Source organism: Topomyia yanbarensis, chromosome 3, assembly GCF_030247195.1.
Source record: "Topomyia yanbarensis strain Yona2022 chromosome 3, ASM3024719v1, whole genome shotgun sequence".
Lineage (NCBI taxonomy): Eukaryota > Metazoa > Arthropoda > Insecta > Diptera > Culicidae > Topomyia > Topomyia yanbarensis.
Window position 1 is genome coordinate 230365882 of NC_080672.1, and position 22395 is coordinate 230388276.

A 22395-nucleotide genomic window follows, 5' to 3' on the forward strand; every position below is an offset into this window, starting at 1 on the left:
AAGTATAGAAAACACTTTATATCGTTGAGCCGAATACAGAGGCGTAATTTTACTGAAGAAAGTGTATAGCTACGGCTAATGGGGTATGAGTTATTTAAGTTTTTGTTAGATAACCTTTGACATTTTTAGCAATTCATCAAAAATAATGCTGTTCCAAAAAGTAAATCAGTTCAAATGTGCTTTGATCACACATTGTTGTTCGGAAAATAGAAGGAAAATGATGAAAAATGACGTTTTCTGTACGTCTTTAGTATGTCAGGACGTTTAATGAGCATCTGATGATTTTTTTGTAATTTAAATTATAAAAATAATAATAACTTTGCTAATGACGCCAAGTTTCTAATTATTTTTTGAAGAGTTGATTCTCCATAATTACTTCTAGGAGGCATCGTCAACGAAATAATTGTGTCAGAAGATTCGCTGTATTCTGTTGTAAAACTTTTTCGGGGATATTTGCCCCAAATTCGACTATTTCGGGATTATGTGATCTAAACAGTAAATATCAGTTTTTCAACACGAACCTCGCTCTTCTGCATTTTTCTCCACTTTAAAGTTCATAACATGGAAATAAGACCTTATATACAAAATGTGAATACGCCAATCAATTCAGTCTTCAAATATACGCCATAACTTGCCATTAACTTAACATATTTGTTTAATTTTAGTGATTTTCAAACCCGCTATTAGTATACAAAATAAATTTAAAAAAAATCGTCAAATGCTCATAAAAACCGATTCTGATGTACTAGAGACAAGCGAAAAGCGCCATTTTTCATATTTTCCTTCTATTTTCCGAAAAATAATATGCGGACTAAGCACACTTAAGTTGTTTTATTTTGCAGAACAGTGTTAATTTTTATGAATATCATAAAGTGTCAAAAGGTTATCTAACAAAAACTTAAATAACTCATACCCCATTGGCCGTAGCTATACATTTTCTTAAGCCAAATAACGCCCCTGTATTCCACGCTAGGCTCAACCATATAAAGTGTTTTCTATACTTTTAAAATTTTGTAGATACCCAGTTTTGAAGAAAAACTACTGAAAAACATCAATAATTTCACTTGTTACTAAGTTTTAATGGCTCTACCGCTCTTATAATTCAAAATTTGTACAAACTAACTAACCAAACTTCTCCATTAGGACCTTCAGAAAATAAAAAAATGCTGAAAAAAATCTAAGGTCATTCAGGAGCACTTCAAGAGGCATGCATTTGAAATTTTACCCAAAATCGGCCCATTTTACAAAAAATCAAAATTCGCCACCAGTGGGAAGCATTTTAGCAAATTCACTCCGAAGAAGAAAGTGCTCCTAATACCCTAACCTTTCATTTAAGAAGTGAGCCCGATGACTTTTTAAACATGATGTCATTTTGGGACACCCTACTATGCAATCATTGTAAAAATCGACTTTTTAACCGAGGCCCGGAGGGCCGAGTGTCATACACCACCGATTCGGTTCGTCGAGATCGGAAAATGTCTGTGTGTGTATGTATGTATGTGTGTATGTGTGTGTGTCATTTAAACTCACACAATTTTCTTAGAGATGGCTGAACCGATTTTCGCAAACTTAGTTTCATCTGAAAGGTATAACGCTCCCATAAGCCTTCATCACTCCCCTCCCCTTGGACCACCCTCACGCCCGCATTTCCTTCATCCACCCCGTATACCGAAATAAAATGAAGGATTTCTGACGCATCCTCCACTCCCACTCTACTAACCCCCCATTCCCTCCACTTTCAAACCCATTCCACCAACATTTCAAAATATAATCACATGAAGATAACATTGAACTCATGCTGATCAAGCTAATTAAATATTTTATATCAACACACTGCATTTCTATGTCAAATTTATTGAAGATTTTTGCGGAAATCTGCAGACTTTTATATTTTTACTGCAAGCTATTGTTTAAATAGACCTGGCATCACTGATGCTAAAATAATTCATTCATATACCTGTCAAAAACATAGAACACTGCACGAAAGTGTATAACCTAACTATTCTGACAGTTCAGAGGAGTTTGTTTACATGGACTTGCAAAATTTTTGATTCCACTTGGGTGAATACTTTCGATGCTCTTTGAAGAAAATCAACTGAAGAAGGATAAGGATTGGAACATTGGGAACCTGGTTCATACACTGACCAATCAACGCTGGATGGAAACCCCGTTGGCATATGCTGAATCACAAGATCAAGCTTTGGTTTATAAAACGATTGATTTCTGGATGATGGATAAGGATTTGTACACAGTTGTTTGTTCGATCATGGGATAAGTCCTAACAATATGACCTGATTGATAACTCATTTTTTAGATGAAGTTTACCTGAACTTTATAGGTAACAAGTTCAGCAATTTATTATTCGTGTTCAAGTTACATTGAAGCAAAAGTTTCACCGATTATCGCATTGTCGTTGATGAAGCCGGCAAGTGCAAAACAGTGCTCAGTACTGACGATAAGGAGTTTGAGGGATTGATAAGAATGGAGAGGATTGTACATTCCGGAAGAATATTGGGAAGGTGAAATTATTTGTTATATTCCATCCCGAGTTGGCATCATTTTGGCACCGCAATAAAGCTATCTGCAATTGTTGTCTTGTTCAAATTGGCAGGGAATAATTAGGCAGCGAATGATAAACTGCATAGTCAAAACGTTTGTTCCTTAGATAGAGTAGATTTTATTCACTTTTTTGGAAGGATAAGTCATTAGAATGTTGTGGATATAACGCTGCGTTCCGTTATTGCTTGCCTCTGTAGATGTGTGTTTCTTCACTTCGGCTGTCTGCTCTTACTTTTTGGGTAATTTTGCTATCTTATTCTGCGGGATAAATCTGTCTAAATCCGCTACGTTATACTATGGTCACTTTAAAAACACCCTGCTATTTAATCTTGTAGCATTGCTTGTAGCTCTCGGGAAGTCTTTTCGACGTCGCACTTATTCTTGTGATCCAACTTGGTGCGAACGGTGTGGTTTCGTCGGAATTGCTCACTCGACAAGCTGTAGGTGCAAGGACTCTGCTACTAATGCCTGAGCGACTCTTTGAAACCTTCGCACAGGGTCAAATCGGCCTGTTCTTGTGCACAGGACCGGAACTGCGTGATGTTCCACGAGCATCGTCCTGCCGGGGCGTATTGCTGAACCAAAGCAGTCTGTGCTTCTGTGGCTGCCTCCTTCAAATCGAAATCGCTAAATATTCTGGTTAGGGGAATGTCCGACGGCAAACACCACCTGGCGTGCCTGATATTTTTGCCTTAATCCAAGTCCCTGGTTGGTGGCTGCCATTGACGTAGCAACAGCCGAGCGCGTCGCAGGCTGGACCATCGGTTGACTCGGTGCCGGACGGGACGAAACAGCTGCAACTGGAGCGGACCTAGAATGAATTGTAATGGTCATCAATTACCAAAGATGGTCAAAATGTTTTGTGACTAACGTTGTGATTCAGCAAAAAAGCAAACCAAATGAAATAGATTGCAACAACTAAACTAAATTCTACCCAAAAATTTGAAGAGGGTCTAACTGCCAAACGTAAACATTGAGAAAAAGTTTTGGTCAAATTCATTATAATATTTAAAAATTTGATACAGTTTTATTTCGTATGATTGCGCATATTGTTTCTACTTGGATACCAAACGCAAGCAAATTCTTTTAAGGCCTGATATTACACCAAAAGGTAGCAAAAATAAGTTAAATCCTGAAAAGTGACTTGCCGATAGATGTTTTCTTTTTTTTCTGTTCATTCTATAGTTCGTCTCACATAGCTTCTCTTTCTGCTTCACATAGTTTAAATAGACTGGCTGCATTTGACGTTCGATTTTTTGCTATTTGCATGTCTCGTCTCAGGTTAAATCTAATTTGATGACCAGACTTTAATAGGGATTTTTCACGAAACCGCATTTTTCAAATTGGCAGACGCGATAACTCAAAAACTTTTCAACTGATTGACTTCATATTTTAATGAGAGTGCATAATATGTGTAGCCAGTCGATGAGCCACGGAAAACTGAATTAAAAAAATTCTCCACATTATTTTGAAGAAAAGTAAGCGAATTTAACATTAAAATATAAGCTTTTTCAGTTTTTTTGATGCCATTTTCCGAAATTAAAACTTTTTTCTATTTTCTTTTTTGGTTCATCGAAGAACTACAAGTGTAAGCTTTATAAATCTTACTAATTTTCTGTTTCAGACAATTTGATCAAGAGTTATCATGAACATCTGCTCTTGGAACAAGATCTCCCATGAACATCGACAGGTTTGTAACTATGTACAAAATTTCGTGCACGCATTCACCCTTAAACATGCTTCGTCTCGATGTACAGGTTCGCCTCGAACTCAAGCGAACGGTGTAAAAACTCTGGTTCAAGCATCCGTGTACGTACACCGGGTGCGTACACGAGAACGATTCGCACAAGGCAAAAAGAATCCACGCTAGTTTTGATTAGAGTGAGAATGAGAAATGGTGAAGTTGCACAGGCGAACATGTGCATGTGTTTTTGTATGAAATACCTTGCTCGGGTTTGCACACAAAATGTGGATTTAATATGAGCACAGAACTAGGGGCAGATGACGCTAGGAATGTATAACAAATTCGCATCAAATTAGAAAAAATACTTTTAATTTCCATTTTTGCATCAACTATCAACTTGCATTTTGGAGTAAGCCTTTTTCAAATGTTTGCCTAGAAATGGCTCACTTCAACAAATCATCTACAACAAAAGTCGAAATGCCAAATTTAACGGAACATTGCATGATGATGACAAACTACAACAGAGCGAGCTAGTTTACAAGGTGTTAATATTTAGCATCGAATCGAACCAAGTTTCTCATACTATGATCGAATCAACAAAACATTTCAAGACCATGTAAACAAACTCTCTGAACTGTCAAATAGGTGAGGTTAAACATTTTCATGCAATGCTCTACAGCGAGAGGTTCACTTTATTTTGTTTACATTGCCAATGAATTTTGTACCGCGACTCACCACTTCATTTGCCGCGTTGCCAAGAACTCAAGAAAAAATATACAAACCAGTGCTGCCCAAACACACTTTTTGAGTCTCACCATTCTTGCAAAAGTGAAAAAAATATTCAACATTCTTGCATTTTTCAAACTTTAAAAAATCACGATAGCTCTAAAAAGTCTCATTTTAACGGAAATATTCTTAAAAATGTGTAATCTTTCGATTAAAAATAAGAAAGAAGGGGGTTAGGTCGGACGAGAAAGGTCTATTGCTCCAAAAACCGAGGCCCGGAGGGCCGAGTCTCATATAACATTCGACACAGTTCGCCGAGATCGCAAAATATCTGTGTGTATGTATGTGTGTATGTATGTATGTATGTGTGTATTTGCGGATTTGTTAACAAAATGTCCACATCGGTTTCTCGGAGATGGCTGAACCGATTTTTACAAACTAAGATTCAAATGAAAGGTATAATATTCCCATAGGTTGCTATTGAATTTCATTTTCAACCGACATCTTGTTCCGGATTACGAGTTGAAGAGTATGGTTACAAAACAAAATTTGTTGATTTGTCCACATCGGTTTCTCGGAAATTTCTAAACCGATTTTAACAAACTTGATTTTAAATGAAAGGTCCATCAGCTGCTGTTGAATTTTGTGTGGATCCGAGTTCTGATTCCTGAATTACAGGGTGATACGTACGATCACGCTGCAAATCCCGATTCTAACGAATTCTGCGATGAATGTAAAAAGGTGAATTTGTTTCCAAAATGTAAACACAATTGTTGAATTTGTAGATCTAGGTCACCAGTCATTCAAAGTCTCTTTGGCCACACTGGCCACCATCGACGGATCCGGAAGCATCCAAATTCAGAATAACGGTTATATTGGTTTCTCGAAAATGGCTAGACCGATTTGATCAACTTAGTCTCAAATGAAAGGTGTTGCGTCCCCGGAAACTGATATTAAATTCCATCTCCATCCGACTTCCGGCTCCGGAGTTACGGGTTGTGGAGTGCGATCACTCCACTAGAAAACTCCGATTCAAACCAAAACCGCGATGACTGCAAAAAGGTGCTCTTAAATATACTTACCAAGTGTAATAAGAATGAAAGACATTTCCATAATGTTATATTGTACGAAGCAGCTATTAAATCATAGTTTGGAGACATGAGAAAGGCACAATTGCACCTCTAGGTGGATTAAAACAGGTTTTTTTAGTAAAAATAGGTGCTTCCCTCGCAGTGCTAGAAGCTAAAATATATTTACAATTGTCCAGTTGCGTGGAAAATGTAGCTAAAGATAGTCTAAATTGACAAGAGTTTTATCAGTTTTCAATAATATTGTTACATAACGAAGATATATGAGAAATTCATTTTCTGTCGTCAACGTAAACTGTCCCTGGCAGCACTGCTCCATCGGAATCCAATCGGACTAATTGCAATAACTTCACTTCTAGAGCTGATTCATGTAACTGTGAATACTCAAATGAAAGACAATACAGTTAACTCTCTCTACGTCGATATTCTCTATGTCGATATTTTTCTCTATCTCGATTATTTCGTAGGTCCCTTCAGATCGCACGTATAAAAACTCCTCTATGTCGATATTTTCTCTATCTCGATATCTCCCTATCTCGATGTACCTAGCTTTATATTTGCCTGCATTATTCTCTCTCTATTTCGATGTGTTTTTTTTTCTCTCGGGACATCACAAAGCATATACATAATGAAATGAAAATTGGCGATCAGGACGCTAAGTCCTATTTCAATATTCTGCATGTAGGGGCAGTAAAGACATGATTTGAGGTAAAGTGGATATTCAATATGTTTTCCTACGAGACTTTGTAAAACGAATTCATCTTAATCTGCATATATTGAGGTTGTCTAGAAATTATGCATTTTTAGGTTCAAAATTTTAACTTTAACGTGCTATAAAAATATTTTGAATGCATCTATCTGTAGCATGGAAATCATTCTTTCGTGGTCAAAATAATTTCAATTAGGGGAACATGGAGAGATTTGATCAAGCGCAGAATTCTATTATTGGGTATGACGTGTTCTATTATGTCCTTAAAAAAATTTCAAAAATATTTTTGTACTAGTTTCGGTCCGTCAAGGTAATTTTAAGTTTGGAATGAAAAATGCTTTCTTTATAGAAAAGATTCCGTATTCAATAAATTTGCGTTAAATGGTGTAATTTTGCATCAAACTTTGTATGGACATATCTACTCGCCTAATAACTACTTCTAAAGTACTCATACATAATCTTTTAATACTTTATGAGCTAGTGAAATGATTTTACATAAATCGGAACATTAAAATAGTTATTACTAAAATTTGCACGGGATTGAGCGCAATAACTAATGTTGGCGAGACTTGACCAAAATTTTATGGGGGACATGACCAAGTGGCAATAAGCCGAAGAAAGCTAAAATTTTCTGATATTTACTATGCTGTCGTACCTACTGTTAGTGTTAATCACGTCACAAAAAAATCCCACATCAAACAACAGTCTATATCTTTTTGTACTAGTAAACAAAGTTAGAAGTAATATGGCTGATTTCGTGACGTGTTAATATGCAATGTAAGCAGTACAGTTAATCCTTAATAAGAAATGCATTAAACACAGTCGAAATTTATGAAATGCAACCCTTTTATATTTTTACTGCTACCTAATGACCTCGACAATATGAAAAAAAGGATTACAGTATTATTTATGTCATTATTTTTTGTTCTGATTTTTCAAAATTCTCTTGGTCTAGTCTCCCCAGGCCTTAGTCTTTACCAAAAAAAACGATCTCAGATAAACTCTTATAACTTTTGAAAAAGTAAATTAAAAATTCCGCAAAAAAAAATATGAACACGAATAATACCTTGTTACATGATATCTCAATGACTTTGGAAGGATTGAAAACTTTTTTAGAGATTTATGCAGATTTAGCTGAAAACTTGGTCAAGTCTCCCCATGTTCCCCTACACGTGGGGCAGAATGATAAACTGCAAACAAGGGATTCCTTCTTACAGGGCCGGCGGATAGCGTGGGTAGTATGGGTAGTACTACCCACTCGAAAATATTCCATTGGGTAATTACCCACTCGAAATTTTGGACATTTTCATAAATTTGAAATCTGTCACGTATGTATCTCGGGCACACATTTGAAAATATCGATGCACAACAACTTCATTTACACAAACACACTGCAAAAGATTTAATGTAAATGTAATGCAACCGTGTGTATTGCGAAAATTAAGCAAACCCCTATTCTATTACCCTCACTGCCTTCTTAAACAGCAAACTTAATGTTTTGCAGTCCGAGTGCACTTTACCTCGTCGTCTACTACCCTACTCCCCCCAATACGAGCATCTATCTTTATTTCCCGGTATGCATTATGATGTCCTGAAGGAAAAGTTGTCTCAAAGAAAATCATTGTGTTCTATATGTCGATCTCTCTCTATGTCGATGGTACCTTCAATATCGACATAGAGAGAGTTAAATGTAGTCATATTTATTAGCCTTACTTGTTTTTGCAAATCTTGCCTCAATCAAAAGTTATAGCTGTTTAAAAACATTGTTGTCCACAAACAACATGGGCATGAATGGGTTAAAGTTGTTGTGAAAAATGCTTTCTTACTAATAACTTCTTAATCATGCAATCACTGTTTCTTCTATTGTTAAGCCTGCGTTAACAAAATAATCATTGTTTTTTGTAATTGTATTTATCAACTTTCAACAAAAAATATTCATACAGCAGAATTAATTCCCTAGAACTCGCTATCATATAGTTTTGCTGTATAAATGGCGATTTTTGAACAATATATTTTGAAAGTAGTATATTCAATATATCATACGCCCTTTTTAAATATTATTCTTGAATAAAAATTGTTTCTTTAATAATGCAAAATACTTAATCTTCCATATAGATGAAACGTAAAAAGTTACATCAGAATCGAAGAAGGTCACCATTCTTGACGTAATTGAATCAAACTTGATGCAATTGCTTTATAGCAGAAAACATCTGTCACGTTACATGAGATCAACTGTGTTTTCTCAAAAATCAATAAAACTTTGAGGTTTTCACAGTACATTTTCAAAAAGTAGACTCAAAGTAGTAAGAAAAAATGTAGGTTAGACATTGTATGCAAACTGCTGGTCCCCACAACTTTTTCGAATTTTTGATTTGTCACGTTACAAGTTATTTGTTTTTCATTACTTCACAATTAAAAATAAGCATTAATCCATATTCATCTCAAATTTTCAAGCAATATCATCAAATTTAAATTAGACTATGATGGAAAAATGTGGTTCTAGTCAAAAAGTTGAAAATATGGATTTTGTTTACCTTCCAATCTCTTTACGATCTTTTAGTCATTTTCAGGTCATGCAAGAAGCTTATAATTATAAATGATAGACATGGAATTTTTTTCTGGGCTCGTAATTCATTTTGTTTAATATTAGAGGTTATGCAAACAGAAAAAAACAGCTTGACACAAAATTTGATTAAAAAAAAATCGTCTGTGGTTGCCATTTTAGGAACCTTGACCATATGAGATTTGCCTGGTGCTCATTCTCATTCAGATTTTATAAGAAACTATAAAGTTTTGTTAAATTATTTTTATGTTTGAAAGAGTTAGAAAGACGTTAACTAATACGGAGATGTATGCATTTTTCAATTACCGCACACATACGTCATGCGAATGTTTATTTCATATAGCTTGAATCTTATAACATTTTCAGATTCTTGGAAAACAGGGGTGCTCAACCTCCCCCCACATAGCGATATTGCCTCACTTTCCCCTATATTTGAGATAGTAAACAAACATGTATCAAACAGTAACGTTTGCTATTGTATACTCGATCTGTACGTAAGAGATACAAATGATATATTCTTACCATTGAAGTGCAGCAAAGCACAACATCCCAGCTTCTATTCCAGTGAAAAATATCGAAATATAGAAGATTATCCTGTCGCGCACCGAAACAGAAACATGTTGAAATGTTGCAAATTACCCCGTTTGATGGTACTCAGAACGCCATTGTTTAGGAAAGTTATATGAGGTATTTTTGTTGATTGATTGAATTGTTCTTTTCAAACGTACTACTAATTCCCACTTCCATCAGACGTCCTCTTTCCAACTCCAACATTTGAAATGAATTGCATTGTATCTAAACAGTAAGTTATGACAGTACTACCTGATCAGAAACATATAACAAATATTTCAAAATTATATCTCGCATTATTACTGTTATTTTAACTACTAACGAGACCTAATTTATAACACAATATATTTCAAAAATTGTGTTCTGTTATAATCTTGTTATTTCATTTTGATCGGTAAGGTATAAGCAATAAAATGTATATCTTGAATATACACTACTTATTCAGAATAAGAAAATTGAATTTGGTAATCCATGTTGACAACAGGGTTGCCACTATTTTTCAAAAAATATCTGGCAGATCGACTAAAAATGTCTGGCAAAATATGTCACTTAAAAGCGACCTCAAAGTCATCAATATTTATCAATCGATTTTTAATAAATTTTGGAAAATATGCCCCAAATTTCCAAAATGTGTGTGCAAACACTTCTTTAATTTAAAAATCTGGCAGAATGAGAGGTTTGTCGTTTTGTCTGGAAGCTGCACAAAACTCTTGCTGTACCAGATAAATCTGGCATCCCTGGTTGACAGAGCTTTCACCATTCATTCAAATTCAATCCGAACGAACCAGCCCCCTGTCAAGGACGACGTCTCTGTACAACCAGCATCACTGCCATGAAAGGCAAAACATTGATTTTGAACCGAATGATTAGAAGCTGTATTTAGTTACAAAATGTCGATTTTCTGAATGATATGATATTAAATCATCCCACAAGATGCAAAACGTCGTGTGGAATGCTTGAATATCGAGCATAGTGCCGAACATAATTCTTTGTTTGGGGCTTTATAGCTATAACGCCCCATATATGTCGGTCGCTGTCAAACTCCATATGATGGTATAGGGTTGCCAGGAGGCTGGAACGAACCCCAATACACTTCGGTGTAACGTTAGCCTTCGCCCCGACCGAATGAATCGCCGTTATTGACACCGAAGCAACAACACGAGAAAACAGAGACAGGAACGAACATGTTCGTACACACTTGCATATGTATATATTCAGTTGTGAGCACCTTTGAGAAAGAGTGTATCAATATTCTCTACTCTCTTGAACGGTGGTCCGTTATTTCCGAAATGGTTTTGTATTAGATATGGATCACGAATCTACATGCTGTTGAATCATTCAGATTCATCACGTAATACTGAATCTGAATATAAAATACCGCTGGGTAAATTAGCTGTTTTCAGCGTATTTAATTACGTCAGTTAAAAGTAAGAGTTTGTGAGGCAGACTTTAGGCATCAGGCATCGCCAATTTCATCCTGTAGAGGTTTTGGGGAGAAATTTTGAATTGTTTGGCATGCTGTGAAATATTTAACAATCAAGACATCACTTAGTCCAATGTTGAGCGAAATTGACAAAATTAGATACGACTTTTAACTTATTTAGGACAATTGGTGTCCCGAGTTAGTGTTTTAATGATGTTGTTAATTCAACTTGCTAATATGTTGCGAGTTTAGTCAATAACAGCCCTTATTCTAAGATAGTCGATATTTTTATGGAACCAGACAATCTGAGAATGTTTGGCGGGTGGGGTAAATTGGCGGAATCCCGTTTTCTCCGTTTCTATTAGACATAAAGCGCTGTTTCTCGTTGTCTCTCAAGTATGTGAAACGCATTATCCAATGTGTTTTTGTTGCAAACGTGCTTTTGAGCATACTTTGTGAATTTTCTCAATTTTAAACATTTTGTGTTATTTATGGTGGTTTTCAATCCATTCCCCGAATGATTATATTTTTCGATAGTGCTTGAAAAGAGCTAGTATCCGTATAGATATTACACCTATCGATACACAAAAATAATTTTTTAAAATATTTTTGACATTAGAAATGTCTTACTGCACTATCTGGGGCTGGGTGTCATTCTAAAATCTAAAATCAAACGATGTCACGTTTTTGCGTCACTATTTTGAACGCTAATAACTCTGTTATTTATGGACGGATTTCCGTCTTTTTACCATTAAACAATTCGGAAACAACTCAAATTTAGTTTTAATAATATCGTTTTTGTATTTCAATACTATTGAAAAATACGTAAAAATGAACAGGCCTCGAAAAACGTGAAAACTCCCATACATTATTCAATCGATCCCGGACAAAGCCGTCAATACATCGTACCAACGTGACTATCAAATATCAGAAGGCCATATATACAAGTGCCGCTTGCTCGATTCATACCATTTGTTGTTGGTATTTCGAACCAATAACGTCTTGGCAGTAACGTCCGGATGGTGCGATAAGCGGGAGACGCTATAAATTTTCCGCAGTGTTGGCATAAACCCTCATATTGTGCAACCAAATGAAAGTTTTTCGGGAGTCAATACTGGAGTAAGTTATTGCTGTGAAACTAATCAATGGATCCTTTGCATTGACTTGCATATTTTCTTGCAACTAAAAGCCCTTTTAAGGGCTGTAACAAATAATAAAGAATCAATTTGAATATTTTCTATCATTGACAGCGATAACCTGATTCCGCTATTTATATTCATTACTTACTGCTTATGCGTACATTGTCAATCTGAAATTTGCAACAATCTGTAATTTGTTTAAAATTAACCTTGATGATGATGGTCCCACCTCATACCCCCACAAAGGTGTGAGCTGAACGATTTATCTAAAAGATAATTAATATTTTGATCCATAACAAAACCAGTTAACAAAAAGAAACGGACTGGTTCAATTTGCAGACATAGCCTTTCCTTCAAAAGAACGTAACCAGATACATTTCGAATATTCCGCCAACAACCAGGGTCCATCAAGGAAATTTCCATTCCGGGAAGATACTTGATAGAATCGGGAATTGAACCCAATAGCTTCCATTTCCGATAATTCTCTGTAAGACTCCTCCCGCCTGACCAAGACATCGGTACTACCACCTGCTAAGGTGAGCAGTGACGAGCCTAGTGGCAGTGCAGAGTCCGTTCGAGTTAAATCATCCACATCAGACCCCTTTATTGAAAGTTTCCTACCATTAACCCAAGGCAATCAAGGGATATTCCTATCCGAGAACATCCTTGATTGATCAGGAATTGAACCCGATATCTAGTAGTAATCAGAAGGAGTCATCAAGTCCCATACTCAACGAGCTAACTCCGTTATTACCACTATCGCAGCAATAACCGAAATTAACTCTATTGTCGAGCAAAGTCAACACAACTCCATCATCAAATCAGACCCTGATCACAACAAAAGTCTAAAAGCTTCGATTTAACCCGATGAGCTTTTAGTGCTGGTCACCATGTTCGATTTCAAGTTAGTCTCTATCTGCTTAGCGCGCGCGTGGCTCAGACTTTTGTAGACATCTCATTATTTTAATAACTTTAATAAACAAGTAACAAAAATCCATCATCATCATAGCGAATATAATAACTTAGTGTGACTAAATGCAAATAATAGAAGAGAAAAAAAAATACAATCTTCGTGGTATTACATAGTTATTCAAATAACTCCAAAATATAAAAATTCAAAAAATCTGTCTACAAAGCAGATTTTACGTGTGAAATACATAGTGTTTTGAACTCCGCTAATGTTGCTGCACGATTAATATGCCTAGGCATCGAATTGAAAAAACTTATTCCTTTGTACAACAAGGAGTTCTGTGATCTACTAAATAAAAAGTTTGGTGTTCTTGCATCCGACGCGTTTCTAGTGTTGTACCTATGCACATCACTTCCTCTTTCAATTCGATCACACAAATATCGAGGCAGCATTCCATCAATAATTTTAAACATGAACACCATTGTTAAGTAATAAATTCTTTGCTTCACAGAGAGCCATTGTAATGCGCTTAGCATGAAACTAGAGGAAGTGTATCTGTTAGATTTTAAAATTAATCGCATGATTCTATTTTGCAATCGCTGTAACCTCAATATTTGTGTTTGACTGGCAAGAAACAAAAGGGATGGGCAGAAGTCAATATGTGGTGAAACAATAGATTTATATAATAAAATTTTACTACTAATTGTTAAATCATTTTTCAGACGACACAATATACCATACTTTTTAGCAATCTTTTTGATGACATTGTCGATGTGAGACTTAAAGGTTAACTTGTCATCAATGATTATTCCAAGATATTTTAATTCACTAACGCGATCAAAAGTCTCACCATTTACTTCAACGTTAACGTCAGGCCTAGTATTAGCCGAAGAGATGATCATATATTTAGTTTTAGCAACATTTAACTTTAATTGTTTAAATTTTAACCAACGAGCAAGGGAATGCAAATCTTCGTTCAAATGCGCCACGGCTTCATCTATATTCTTAGCTGCAATGAACAGAACAGTGTCGCCAGCAAACAAATTTAAGTCACAAAATCGTAAAACTCGCCTGTCATTTATATACATAATAAATCAAATAGGACCTAAGACACTACCTTGCGGCACTCCAAGAGGATTGCCGAGAGGACTAGATACAAAATCGTTGAAACTAGTTTTCTGAGTTCTATCACATAAATAGTTTTCAAACCACTTATGTGCTATCCCTCCGATACCAAATCGCTCTAAAGTTTTCAAAAGTAACGGTCTTGAAATTGTCTTAAAAGCGCGTTTCAGATCCAAAAATACAGCAAAAATAGTCTCTTTAACCTCGATTTTCTCTTTCCATTTTGCTAACACTAGATTCAAAGCGGTTTCGCAAGAGTGTCCCTCTCGGTATCCCGATTGCTCCGGAATTAGCAAATTATTATTATTCAAATAACTCATCAGCTGGCCCTTAACAACAAGTTCTAAAATTTTCTCTAATGTGTGCAACATGTTAATGGGGCGGTACTCTTCGGTTTTATCCGTCCCAGTAACTTTGGGAATAGGAATCACAAGTGATTCCTTCCAAACTGTCGGCACGTGCCCAGTTTGTAGCGTGTCCGATGACATGAAAGCAATCCTGTATCACTTTTGCGTTTACATTATCGATACCAGCCGATTTTCCCAAAGAAAAACAAATATCTTGCAATTGTTCAAAAGTGATTGGGTGAAATCCATCAAATCTACAGTTAATATTAAGATTGTTCTTCTACCCCGTTAAAAGTTATGGACTGCGAGGAACTAGGTTTAGGTTTAATTAAATTCTTTAGGATTTTCCATAACTCTTTGCTGTTGTTTTGATGTTGATCGATCTTCCTTTGAATGTACTCACGTTTGGTCTTTTTCAAAGCTCGTGAATAAATATTTCGCGCGTGTGTGTACCCATTCCAAAGACGTTCACTATTAGTTCTGCAAAATTTCTTGTACTTTCTATCCCTTTTACGTTTCAGGCACAAAAGATCTAAAGAGTACCAGCTGTTAGAGTTATTTAAATTAACATACTTTTGAGAAACTAAACTATTTGTACACTCTTTTAAGACATTAGTTAAAACAGCTGCCTTGTTATCCAAATTTCCATTCAATTCCGTAAAATCCAGGCTTCTCGAAACTAGTTGAGACATGGCTTGTTTCGAATATCTTTGCCAGCACTTAATTTTAACTTTATCCTCCTCACGGTTTGGTTCACTCTTCAGCAAAATTGAAATTGTCTCATGATCTGAAATTTTACAATCGGCCTCTACATACGAATAAACCCCATCAAAATTGGAATACACGTGATCTATCAATGTTCTACTGTGTCTGGAAATTCTTGTAAACTCACTAACCGTTTGCTTGAAATTGAAAAACTCAGCCAACTGCTTCAACTGATTCGAATTTTGATCGTTGAGCCAAACAATATTGAAATCGCCCGAAATTACATTAAATTTGCTTAAATCAACGAAATTCTCCCACCAGTTTTCTAAAATTTCTAAAAATCGTCTATCGCTAGAACTAGGAAAATGGTATACTACTGCAAAGTTTCCCATCTGCATGCCTCTTTCAACTGATATACCCAAGAACCAATTATTATCAACTGCTTCGTTTAACCGAACGTTGAATTTAATCGATTCTTTGGCGTAAATAGCAACTCCACCGGTATGTCTGGAATGAGATAGGCAAAAAGCAACTTTATAACCCGGAATGCTATACTGATCAAATGCATCAGCATGAACAATATGTGTTTCTGATAGAAAAACCAACAATGGACGTTTGTTTTCTACAAGATGTCGCATTGCAACAAAGTTTGTAGACAACCCAGCTATATTTAAACATAATATTTCAGACAGCCTCCCGTTTGTTAGTTGCTATTCACTCAACAAAACGTTGCTTTTTTCGATTCTAGCAGTCTGCGATATACTGAACACTGCTTACTAAATGCCGCATGGTTTACGTCCAAATTCATTTTGCGTTCACTATTTTTTTTATACAATTTACACATTTAAAATCAGTTGACGAGCATTCAGATGTTCTATGTGCTCCATTACATCTGGAGCATGTTTCTTTATTAACGCATCCCGTACTCTTATGACCAAATTCTCCACAGTTGAAGCAGCGCAGCACGTTAAAGGTCTGTAAAACAGAACACCTATCCCAACCAATTTTCACCGTACGGGCTGACATCAGGCCGCTATAAGTGTTCTTATCAACTTCAATTATAACATTCTATTTGTTATATTTGAAGCGTGGATTTTCAAAATTAGCAACAACTTTAACATAATTGACCGGAATGCCCTCATTCTGATTCTTCAATAAGTCAACGAAAACTTCCTCAGAGTATCGATCACTCATCCCCATTATTTTCAACTTCGGTTTACCGGGTATCGGTATAACAGCATTATACTTTTCACCCAGATTGCTTACAATGTTTTCTTTCACCGATTCAATATTATCCCGAGTTGCACACTCCACAATAATCGATCCATCTTTACCGTTTTTAAAGTTGCTAATTTTGTGCACCTTTGGATCTAATTTATTTTTTAATTCATTCCTCGTGTCGTCACTCGATTGCAACGGCTCGACTGGTTTAATCACAATGACTGGGCGAGCCTTACGTTTCGTTTGACTTCTAGTTCTAATTTTATTCGTCCCAGTAGCTCCCGACAAAACATTCGCGTAAGTAATTCTACTATTTTTATCAAAAACCTCGTCATTATTTCCATCATCGTCTATTTCAATTAACATCGGTTCATCTTCTTTATTCGTCAAAATTTTTCGTTTTCTACTGGGATTCCCGTCAGATTCAGAATGAACCTTCCTATTACTAAAATTCCTCTTTCTGTTCATTCCAACTAATTCAATTTCACGCTTAACATTTTCATTAAAACAACTTTTCAAATCTTCCAACTTTTTGGCAACACTGTTTTCCAAGCTAGCCAATTTACTCTCGAGAGAGTTGTTGAAAGACCTGATCAGTTTTTCTATTCCGTTTTCTACTGCGATGTTTATCTGTGCATCGATGTTTTTTCGGGCATCAGTGAGAGACTCAGAAATGGAAGCGAATTGTTCCATCTTCTTATTCAACTCAATGGATATCGAACTGACATCCTGCACACCAGAAGACTGATCTGATCAACACTTCGCACACTTGTAGCAAAGACTTGCATTATCAGCCACCCAATTTACCATGGCCTTTGTTAACCCGGAACATTTTTGGTGATATTTATCACCGCAAAAAAAGACATACAACAAGGCCTTCGGCGAGACTCACTATGCCCGTACACTTTGCACACAGGCCGCTCATTATAGGCAAATTAAACTACAGCTGGAGAAGCGGGACAATACTAAAGCACAATATAACCACTTCGTCTTCCACTGCGGGCAAGCTTATAAAGCCAGCCGCAGCGAAATGAAATCTGAAAATCACAGAACAATAATAGTCTGTATGACTACACACTATACTTATCTGAATGATATTTCGATTAGCAATAGGCGCCCACAAAGTTTTCAACGAAAAGTAAAGTATTTCACACGATTTAACCGATTGATGTTTACGCACTCTTTCACACAAGTTACCATATTCAATTTTAACAAAAGCAATGCTTTCGAAACATAATACCAAAATGTGCAATATTATCGAATAACTTGCTACTCAAACGTACATCGGAATCTGGAATTTGTGAAAATCTGCAATTTATTCTAAATTGTCGGAAACAATCTGCAATATTATGGAAAATCAGAGGATGTTGCTACTCTGTCAACTAGCGAAAGTCGCACCAAAAAGAATCTGCAAATATTTTTTCTTTATTCTGCAAGAAGGCAGTCCTTCCATCAACAATGCGAAAGTGATAAAAGCCGTTGTCACGTTTCAAACTATCAGTATTTCAAAATTAGCTGTTGAAGGGGAAGGTTGTTTCTTTCTACTTCTAAATATTTATCTAATGTAAATAGCACGCGGCTAGAAGAGTTGAAAACCCTCAGTTGAAGCTGACTCATTGTTCCATTCCATTCTGCATGTTATTGTTTAATTAAAAGCCCTTTTAAGGGCTATAACATTAACAACAATAAAGAACAAATTTGAATATTTCCAATCATTAACAGCGATAATCCAATTGCGCAGTTTATATTCGTTATTTGTTGCTTGCGCGTATATTGACAATCTGAAATTAGCAACAATCTGAGATTTGTTTAAATTCATCCAAAACAGTACAAAAATGTGCAGCTACTTAAAGGTACATTTCCAGGCTGAAATTGGTGAAAACCTGTGATTTATTAAAAATAGTCTTTCGGAAACATAATCCAGAATTCTGCAATGTTTCAGAAAATTGGAGGATGCGGCAACACTGCCAACTAGCGAAAGCCGTACCAAAAAGAATCCGCAAATATTTTTTCGTTATTCTGCAAGAAGGCAGTCCTTCCATCAACAGTGCGAAAGTGATAAAAGCCGATGTCACGTTTCAAACTATCAGTATTTCAAAATTAGCTGTTGAAGGGGAAGGTTGTTTCTTTACATTTCGAAATATTCATCTGATGTAAGTAGCGCGCGGCTGGAAGAGATGGCAAACATTAGCAGCTGACTGTTTAATTCTGCATGTTATTTGTTGTAAAATTGAAAGCCCTTTTAAGGGCTATAACAAACAATAAAGAACAAATTTGAATTCCTATCATTGGTATCGGCGGAATGGAAAGCAATTACAGAAAGGTAAATTTATCTATATGTTCCGAATTTCTCTTTTAGTGTGTTAAATAAATGGTTTAGTAGTTTTCATTCCATAGCACGCGTGTTTATTCATTGCGTATTGTCTTTGTAGGAGCGGTTTACAATATTGTTTAATAATTTTGCGGGCAATTCGGTCGACATTATGGTTCTTTTCGTTAAAATATGGATAAGTTTTGTATAGTTAGAAATAATTCTTCCCTAACAAAGATTTCAAAACCATAAGTTAGTCTTGTTTGACAATGAATCTTTTCCCTACTGATTCGCAAAATTTTAGTTTTGTTGAAAAGAGTCAACGGAAAAGAAAATGTCCTCACGTTGGAATAACATTAATGCTAAGAGGTACCGTAAAAGTCTCAAACAGGCGCAAACACAGGAAAATAAAGTTCTTAAAACTGATGCCGAACGTTCGGCGGAAAGTTGAAAACGGAAGAAAGTGGTCGCAGAAGTCGACAGAGATGCCTCTGGTCAATCAAGATCTAGGAATTTATCTGTGGAAGAAGTTACCGTTCAAGCACTTTCGAGTGAAGTCGTTAGTGAAGATTTTCGATCTTTTATTGGCAATATTTTATATATTGATCAATATATTGAGGGTGTAAGGTCACCTTGAAAATATTGATGCTGTAGAATTTAAATGGGATTGATGGATTGAAGCAGTCTTGTCAATATATTTATTGACAATATGTCTGTCTCGTGTAGGGTCCGCTTAACAAAATGTGAATTTTCGATATCATTGTCAAAACTCTTAGAATATGAATCCACATAAGCAAAATCAATATCCTATGAACCCCTAAAAGCTATTGGGTTGCAGTTCTCCTCCAATTAGTGAAAGTTTGTTACAGTGGTAGCTAGCATAGATTATGTAACGGTACAAACCTGTGCGACATTAATCGAACATTTGTCCGACTATATTTCATGTCAATAACACCATCAGTATCTCATTCTCCTGCTTGTGAAATCAGCTCGGTTTCCTGTCCTGCATACAATCGCACCTTGTTTCTTGTTGTTCCAATTGGAAATTGACTGTGCAGACTGACACTATAGCAACAGTCTCCCCCGCCTTTCTACTCGTTACTCTATAATAAGAATTGTTTGGGAATACAAGCTATGGATGACAAAGAAAGTTAAGAAAGAATATATCAATATTAATTCGTCAAAAGGGCGAAATTGTTTATTGTAAACAAACTTGATTCGCTCATTAGTCTGCTGCAGAGTGGAATTTCATGAAAAATATGCGTTAATGTAATTTTTTACCCTTCGTAGAAGTAATTTCAATTGTTTTCTGCTTTGAAATTATAGTAAATTGAGAGAAACCGTCAAAATAAAAGTTTGTTTACAAATCTTATTCGCCTTTTTGCAAATTTAATATGGATATGTTTACTAAGTGTCTGTAAGGTGAACATTCAATAAATAAATGTATCAATCTATAACAATGCAGCCGTTCATGTTCGGGTTATTATTTAAGGTGTAATTGACAAATAGAACTCGCTAAGGTAAGTGCAATAAAGTTTTGTTCAGAATAGTATATATGTGTTATGTAGGCAGTGAAAAAAGCGCCGCCGCCGATCCTAGCATCCTGAATCCGACAATTAGTGATAAAATATATATGTTACAGCATTAAAGTTGTGTAGAATGCAAAGGCATTTTTAAGGTAGTTGGAATATCTCCACCAGGTGCATCGTTATTTCGTTTAGTGGGAGAATTCAACTGAACTGAAGCGGACCATATAAAGATTTCAAAATGACCGACATAATTATACCCCTACCTAGCCAAACCATTCCGGAACATGTTCGGATTTCTGAATGGATTCAGTATAGATTCCAGCTCAAATACAACAATCGATTGAGTCAGAATCGGTTGTTGCGTTTGAGCTGGAATCCATTCAGGATTCCGAACCGATTCTAGAATCGTTTGAAGTGTAGTTGGAATAGGCTGGTGTGGCGGCGCCAGCGTTTTAACGATCATTCATTCAAATGTACACATATTTTGTTAATATATTTGATCGATCCGATTGTTGGCAGCTACAATTAACTACATCAAGTATATTATCGTATTTATGCATCTGCTTGCATAAGATCTTGGTTTGGTTTCACCCGACTATACCACTTGTCCGAATATCTTTAACCCGAATACCGCATCCACTCAAACAAAATATAAAATCAAATTCAACGGAAGGTAACGTTATGCTTATAAGTCCATTTACATTTACTCCGTTTTCGTTGCTTGGTCAGTTCATAAAATGTCGGATATTGAATCGATTTTCGGAGTTTTGTAAACGAAGAATTGCATATCGAACCGTGTTGCTCATATCTGTGTCATTAAAAATCAAACATCCCCATGCACCCATCTTCATCATGATCTATATCAACGCCGCCGTTGCGAGTTCGGAAACCACGTGAGATCAGAAAACTACTAGAAACATCATCATCATTATCATTTCAATCGTTTAAGCACCGACAGCTAAATCTCAAAAGGAGTTTGATGCCCAGAAAACAGTTTTGAGCATACCTTCGTCACAACCATTGATGCATTCTACATCATTCCTGTTTCCAACTCTGGGTAGTGATTGGGATTGCTGTGATGTGGGGTTGATTCTTTCCTTCAATACTGAGCAGTTCTTTAAATTTGCATGCGTAATAAGTTCGCAAGCAAACTGTTGATCCACTCGTTTGCCCAGTTTACTCAAACTTAAGGGTTGATTCTTCTTTCAAACATGAGTAGTTCTCTGAATCTGTATATCAAATAGCTCTCGCAGGTAAACAATCAACTCGTTTGACCGGTTTACTCAAACTTAGGGGTTGATTCCTTTCAAACAAGAGCAGTTCTTTGAATCTATACACCAAATAGCTCCCACAAGTAAACTGTGTTTCATTTGCCCGGCTTACTCTAACTTGGAGTTTCATTTCTTCTTTCCGACATTTTCATGAATTTGTACTGAAATCTTAGCGAATGCACATTGCGCAAAAGTTTTTTTTTCGTACCACAAACCCATTGAACCTTGTTCGAAACGACCAAATGTCTTTCAAAGCATAGAACATACACTGGGCTTTGGTCAAATGGCCAACAACCATGGTCGGCTTTGCTTGGGGCGTTTTACATACACTGCAAGCGGAACCAGCAGCTAAAAGACCTAAAACTGGAGACACTTGTTAAATCATACAGATCAAATGAACATTGTATTTCAGTATATATATATATATATATATATATATATATATATATATATATATATATATATATATATATAATATATATATATATATATATATATATATATATATATATATA

At 35.9% G+C, this 22395-nt stretch overlaps 1 protein-coding gene across 2 annotated transcripts in view; it reads right to left on the reverse strand.

Moving 5' to 3' along the window:
• LOC131690042 (putative uncharacterized protein DDB_G0282133) overlaps positions 1–22395 on the reverse strand; it is a 331475-nt gene that overhangs the window by 102608 nt on the left and 206472 nt on the right. Inside the window, exon 2 of one of the 2 annotated variants that reach the window (XM_058975500.1) lies at positions 19984–20212. The exons of the other annotated variant lie outside the window; for it this stretch is intronic. The gene's annotated coding sequence lies outside the window, so the exon portion shown is untranslated. The remainder of the gene's footprint in view (positions 1–19983; positions 20213–22395) is intronic. 2 annotated transcript variants of the gene reach the window in all.